The sequence below is a fragment of the Brassica oleracea genome, unplaced genomic scaffold (genome assembly GCF_000695525.1).
Source record: "Brassica oleracea var. oleracea cultivar TO1000 unplaced genomic scaffold, BOL UnpScaffold01124, whole genome shotgun sequence".
Classification (NCBI taxonomy): Eukaryota; Viridiplantae; Streptophyta; class Magnoliopsida; order Brassicales; family Brassicaceae; genus Brassica; species Brassica oleracea.
In genome coordinates this window covers 17,229-24,484 of record NW_013617686.1, presented here as the reverse complement: position 1 = coordinate 24,484, position 7,256 = coordinate 17,229, and the positions used below count along the sequence as shown (strand labels likewise).

Genomic DNA, 7,256 nt, shown 5'->3' with positions numbered 1-7,256 from the left:
GGAATTATGTGGACTTAACGCCTCATCTGAAGTGTTAAAATTCACTTTTATTTGGCTGTTCTACACCAACGGTTTTCTTCCGAGACCCCCTACGTTCTATTCAGTCTAAAGAGGGTTCAAGGAAATCATGTAACCATGACTATGGAGTAAGAAAAAGCTAAAAAAGGTTGGTCTTTTCTCGCATATTTTGTCTCTTGAGGTTTGGATGTCAATCAAAAAGGAAATTAAATATATTCCTACAACCTGAAGTTACAATGATATTCATAAATTTACTCGGCCTAATATATAACAAAAAATCAAAAACTTTTAAACAAAACAGAAAAAATGGAATTTGATTTATTATATGACTTCTCTTCTTGATAATTCCTGTGTGTTCAATACTTGTCACCCAAACTTTGACTCTGCATTTGCATTGCTCCCAAGGGCCTTAGGATCTCACTCAAATGCACCAATGAACAGCTTAAAAAGTATTTGGGAAGCTTTATTTCCTGATGACATGCAAGGAAAAATTCACCAATCAATATTGTAAAATGACGGGAAAATGAATTACAACGCGTGGAAGTGGTATCATGCACTTTCTCGATGTCTCAAGAACAGAAGAATACATTGAAACAACAATATAGCTTCAAGCAACCCATTTCAAATGATAATTTAATTTGATTGTGCCTCTATGAAATATTCAAACAAAATCCATTAGCAACCAAAATCTTGCTACAACTGTTGTTTCGTCAGAAATTTTCTCTCATCACTGTGAAAATTGAAAAATGCATTTCATGTCCTAGATCAACATAACAAAGTGCTTTCACGAAGCATATAAAAGAATAGATTTAATAATAAATTTGAAAACCTGTGATGTAGCTGAAAATTCATATGCGAAACAAAAGCCAATGTCTTACCTTGTAAGTTTGTCTATCTTGTTCTTTGGCGTGAATCCATGGCTTCGTCTCCTCTTACTCTCGAAAATCCTGGATCTTGCTCTTTCTTCTCCAGTCGATCTCTCACAGTCACCACCTCCTGACGCACATGTCCACAACTACTCTATGACAAGGAACAAAACAATAAAAACTCATCAGCTAATTGAAATTAATAAAGAAGAAGGAGGAAGTTCAAGCAATCAATAGAATCTGTCTCTGTATTGTAACTCCAGTTGAAGAAGGTATGGTGGTTGATGATCTTCAAGATCCCCTGGTTAAACAGATTGACAAACTACATATACAAGATATTGAGAAGATGACAGTATGTAAAAGATACAAATACAAACCTTCAATTGACCAATGATACACATAAGTTTTTGTGGCCAGCCCCATCATCTTTGGTGTAATCCATTTCCAAAAAAAGGTACAACAAAACATGGGTAGTTAACATCCAATCCAAACATAAAATCAAGACCAGCAAACCAGACTCAAAGTGTACAACAAATAATAGAATAACAAAAAGTTTGTTTTGATGCTCACCTGCTCAGTCATCTGATGTGGTTTCTGCTTATCAAAGGATTGGGAAACATCATTATATAATAGCTAAGCCGGTGCCGGCTTGGTTGTCTTCGGAGGTTACCTAGAAAGATGAAGAGGTCGATGGACAAGTGGGTTAACACGTTAATGGACGGATTTAAGGAGCAAATAAATGAAAACCAATGTAGTTATAGGGTTTTCGCAAGAGGCATCACCTGAAGAGAAGGGAAGCGGCGGCGGAGTTTGTTTGTCGATTTACTAAGATGATGCAACCTGCAACCCTATAGACATTGGGCCTGAACAATAGAGCAGAAACACGATAGGCCCACGAAGCAAAAGAAACAAATGATTCGTAAGTTAATATATGAAGCTGCCACTTGTCGTAATTCGCCCTCTTCTTCCTTATGACGTGGACGCACGAGAAGAGAGACAAGTCTGTTTTATTATTATAGATATGGAGTTCAATGTTTTACCTAGGGGTGGGCGTTCGGGTACCTATTTGGGTTCGGTTCGGATCTATTCGGATTTCGGGTTTTTGCGATCAAAAATTTCAGCTTCATTAGGGTATTTCTAAATTTTAGTTCGGGTTCAGTTCGGATCCTTGCGGGTTCGGTTCGGATTCGGATAACCCATTTAAATTATCTTTAAAATTTTAAAATTCATTATATACTTTAAGTTTCATAAAATCTATAAAAAGTAATATATTTAGGGGTGTCAAAATGATCTATAGCTCATGATCTGGCTCAGCTCAGCTCGTTTTTTTCCTGAGCACGATCTCTATATTTTAAGCTCATTTAAGAAATGAGTTTAATGATCGAGCTTAAATTAGATCACAGGTTATATGAACGATCTTTAATGAACATGAACTGACTCATGAGCTTATTCATTTTTACTTACAATAACATATAATATATTTTATATATTATATTTGGATGATTTCCTTTTTTTGTCATGTGTTGGTTTTTATTTAGTATTTAATATTTATGTTTTGGATTTTTAATATTTAAATTTTGAACAATATTATAGAAGTTATTCTATCACTATTTTATTTTATAATTATTATTTTTATTTTTATTTAGATCACGAGTTAGCTCATTTAACTCATGATCTAGATAATCTGAGTTCGAGTTTACACATTGAAGCTTATATAATAAATGAGCGGAGCTGAGGTAGCTCATGAAAGAGCCGAGCTCACTATGAGCTGAGCTGAGTTGAGCGAGCTAGCTCATTTTGACACCCCTAAATATATTACATATAAATTTTGAATAACATATGTCAAAATATTTAAATTTAACATTTAAAGTGGTTTGGTTTGAATATTTGGATAGAGATTTAATAAATATTTTTTGGTATTTTGAATATAGTTTAATTTTTTTAAACATTTACTTTGATTATTTGTATATATTTTCAAGTATTTTGAACAACTTAAAAGTATCATATATATTTTGGATGTTTTTCATATACATTAATAAAAATAATTAAAATATATAGGTACATTAATCTATATCGGATACTTTCGGGTACCCGAAATATTTCTGTTCGGATCGGGTTCGGTTTCGGTTCTTTAAATACAAATAATTGAACTTGTTCGGATATTTAATCAATTTTGGTTCGGGTTTAGTATTACTTTTACGGATTGGGTTCAGTTCAGTTTTTTGGATTCGGTTTTTTACCCGGCCCTAGTTTAACCAATACAATCGACCAGACATGATAATGTAAGAAGAAGAACATTTCAATTGTTATATATAATATATGACAACACATAAAATAATATCCACACGTGGAGCAAGTGATCCCAAATATCACTTTCACTTCGAAAACCGTAAGAAGACAACTTTCACTTTTGTTAACGGTATAGCTTTTTAGGCCATTTCTAATGGGACAAAACAATAAATTTGGTGTAATTTTTTTTTTGATGATCCTGGTATCCGGAAGCCTCATGGGACTCCGACTAGCACCTAATAACCGTTCGGTGAACCCACAAGGAGCCCGCCGGAGCCCGCCGAAGGCTTCCAGGAGAGCTGGACAGCCTCATGTAATAGACCCAGTGTAATTTGGTGTAATTTCATTTCTAATGGAACATTAAAAATAACACAATTTCAACCAAATTAGGTATAGAGTAAATAGTATTACACTATTCATCACACCAAATATTATATTAATATTTTATTATGTTTCATGTAATGATATAATTCAAATATTATTAATAATCAGTTCAAAATTATAATTTAACATAAATATATTGTGTTATCTGTATCTGCAAATTATTTTTGCGTAATTAAAATAATTTTTTTAAATTTTTAAATAAGAAATCAAAAATTAACTATTATCATTTTCTTTATAATGTAAAAAATAAAATATCATAGAAATTTTATCTTTTTTCAAATAAGAAATCACTAAATCATTATTATCATTTACTTTATCTTATAATGTATTTTGATTTTACAATATTGATTATAATCTTTATTAAAGTTATATTTAATCTGTAATAAAATCAATAATATTACATTATTGTAATGCTATATTTAATATTAAATAATTAAAATGTAATACTATTAAACTCACCAAATAATAAAATAACATTCCTATTTTTTTAGTTTATAATATAATTAAATTTGTATTACTAACTAATACAGATTGTATTAAAATAAAAATATTCTTTTGTTATGTGTTTTTCATAATTAATAGTTTGTAAATTTTAATATAATATAGTATATAAAATAAATACATAAACGTATGACATTGCTAAACCAAAAATATAAATGTAAATAAAATTTATGACATATAATCACAAAAATTTAACAAACATAATATCTAAGTGTGATAAAACAATTATTTATCAATTTTAAATAATAAAAATATAAAAAATATTTAAACTGAAAACATCAAATAATATATAATAATACTTTGGGTGTAATATTTGGTGTCATGGTTGGAGATGACAAAAAAACCATGACAAAAAAATATTGACACCAAAACACCAAATTTAGTGTAATTTCAACACCAAATTTGGTGTCATTGTTGGAGATGCCTTAGTATTTAATCACAAATTAGGACAAGAAAACAAATACGTAAGAAAATATGATATTTGTTTAGATTATAAATATCTTAGTACAAAACTTAGGATTAGTATCAAAAGTGTATTTATTTACATGCTAAATTTACGAAGAAATTCCGCAGCATAGCGCGGATAATTACCTAGTGTTCATAAATAATGTAAAATTCCCCTCAATAATCTTAAATAACCCTAGCATGTGAGCTCAATATGGAGGCTTTTTTAACGATCTCTTTCTACCAGGAATCTTATTTAGATGTTTTTGTTTTATACGAACCAAACTCATAACAAACCTTGCCGCCATTATATCATAGCAGGAGATATGTACGGCACATCAAAATGTGGTTAGGCCATGGATTTGGGCTAACATTAAATGATTTTAAGGGATCAAAAAACCAAGCTTAAAGAATTACCAATCCAAGTGATCTTTTTTCATGGTGTTTTTTAACTTTCATTATTATTATTGCTTCTCACCTTTCTATTGCTTCATCTGCAACCCTTTTTAGATTAGCCTCTTTCTTTTTTACTAATTCTATTGGTATCACAATAATACCCATCCTCAAGATACATAATCTACATTCTTCTGATAAAAATATGATAAATCTATCATAGCTTACATGAGTTGTTTTTCCACTATTATCACAATCTTCTATATGATTTGTGTTAAGTTATTCATTAATCTATGGTTCTTATAATATATGAATATATACAAAATTACAATTTGATTATTAAACTTGTTTTTTTTTCTGATAATCTTATATTCATTAATCTATGGTTCTTATAATATATGAATATATACAAAATTAAAATTTGATTATTAAACTTGTTTTTTTTTTCTGATAATCTTGTGATTTATTCTTAAAGAAAACGTAAATATAGTTTTAGGAGGTTGCGGTAGTTCTACTTAAGGTCAAAGAAACTGAAAATCAAAATTGAAAACTACGGTATAGACCTAAGCCCAAAAATGGCTTTTAGATTGCTACAAATGGATGTGTGTTACTTTGGATTCCTACTGGTGTATCCATTTTCTACTTTGAAGGTTTAATAATACAAAACTTGAGTTTCTCGTTGTAGATCCTAAAATATACACTTAGTATTTTATAATATTTGAGATGTAAACTAGGGAAGAAAAAAAGATGTTGGCAACAATGTCTTTAGAACACAACGATGTAATCAGATTCCAGTAGGCAAAAATGGACTTTACTGATTAACAGAGTTGAATACAATAAAAGAAATGAGATCGGAAATTACAAAAGAGATCGATCTAAGAAAGGACTAAAAAGCGATGTAAACGAGGTCGATGTGTGTTGTGTGCTCTCTCTAGGGTTTTTCCCGTGTGTCTCTCCTCGTTCTCGGTTCTCTCTTTATAGGGGATAGTCTCCGCGATCTCCGTAATCGTCTTCCTCGATCTCGGGATCCTCAAGCTCGTCGCCTCGAGTTTGCAAGTATCCTTTGAATTTTGGTGGGCCTTACAGCCCATATCTCCTTCGGCCTGCTAAGTGTACTGACCGAAATTGGGTTCAACATTTGCCCCCAGCCCTTTGTGTTTATCGAGAAACCGAAAGGGTGAAAGTCGTTTAACGGACTCTCGTCGTCATGATTTTCGGCGTGGGTTAGATTAGGATTGTCGGCCATTTTTGATTCGTGTGGCTGAGATCGCTCGTTAGTGGCCAGTTATTATTAACTTCTTCGGGAATCACTTTTCTTTTTGTATATATACATACACTTCTTCTAAATGTATCGTCCTTTTCTCTTGGATTTACTTTTTTCTATTCTCTCTCGATTTCATCTTTGAGTTAATGGTGAACGATAAGTTTGGTCCTCATCTCAAATCGATCCTCTAGGGAACGCAATCCCATGGAATGACGTGACATGCGTGCTGTGGTTCCTTAACCCAGACAGCTACGGCGAAACTCCTGAGAAACAGAAAGCAGTTGTGTAGAATTTCTTCAAGTACATGGAAATCAGAATACTCGGCCATGGTCTCTACGATATCCGAATAGTTCTGACTATGAACAACATCATATTCTCAAACTTACAGGTAAAATATTTTGTCTTGTTAGCTTTCAGGTTCTCCATTGTCTTGTTTGTGTCTACTCTGATTCATTTTTATTGTTTTCATAAGGTTGAGAAGCTAGCCAGAGACAGCTTCTTCTTCCTTGGATTTGACTTTGAGGTCCTTTCACGAAGTTCTTAACATTCCTTTTGTCCTTCCTACTTGATGTTCTTTTGCTGATACTGGCACTTCCAAGACCTACGAGGTTAGCAACTTGATCTTTCATCTTCCTTAGTCTCCCCTCCTCTTGAATTAGCATAGCCTTTAATTCCTTAAACTTCCATTTATCCTTAATGGTGTTGTAATTCACCTGGAACTGGCTAAATTCAAGAGGTAGAGAGTTCATGATGAATTGGACCAAGAATTGCTCATGTACCTCCATTCCCAAGGTCGTTAACTTTGCTGCCAGATTAGACATGTGCGTCAAATGATCATGGATTGGCTGAGACCAGTCAAACTTCTTTGTAGTTAGCTCATTCATGAGACTTCCTACAATCGACTTGTCAGCCAATTCCGATTGTGAACACTCCTTAATTTTCTCTAAGAATTCCCTTGCTTTCTCTGTCTTAGGCATTGATGGCTTAATACTTCCAGCCATCGCCAACCTCATAAGGTTCAAGCTCAGCCTGTTAGATCGCTCCCATCTCTCATAACGAGACTTTTCAGATTCGGAGCTATCTACTGTAATAGCTGA

At 32.5% G+C, this 7,256-nt stretch overlaps 1 long non-coding RNA gene across 4 annotated transcripts; it reads right to left on the bottom strand.

Annotated features, from left to right (window-relative positions):
- Positions 1–208: 208 nt before the first annotated feature.
- LOC106320910 lies at positions 209–1,762 on the bottom strand. Of its 4 annotated transcripts, XR_001265949.1 has the most exons (5): positions 1,667–1,762; positions 1,455–1,554; positions 1,262–1,310; positions 897–1,185; positions 209–488 (listed from the first exon to the last, which is right to left on the bottom strand). It is a non-coding gene; the product is annotated as an uncharacterized LOC106320910 (long non-coding RNA). The 4 variants fall into 4 exon arrangements; XR_001265948.1 differs by having other exon boundaries at positions 897–1,310; XR_001265947.1 differs by having other exon boundaries at positions 1,455–1,668.
- Between the last annotated feature and the right edge of the window lie 5,494 nt (positions 1,763–7,256).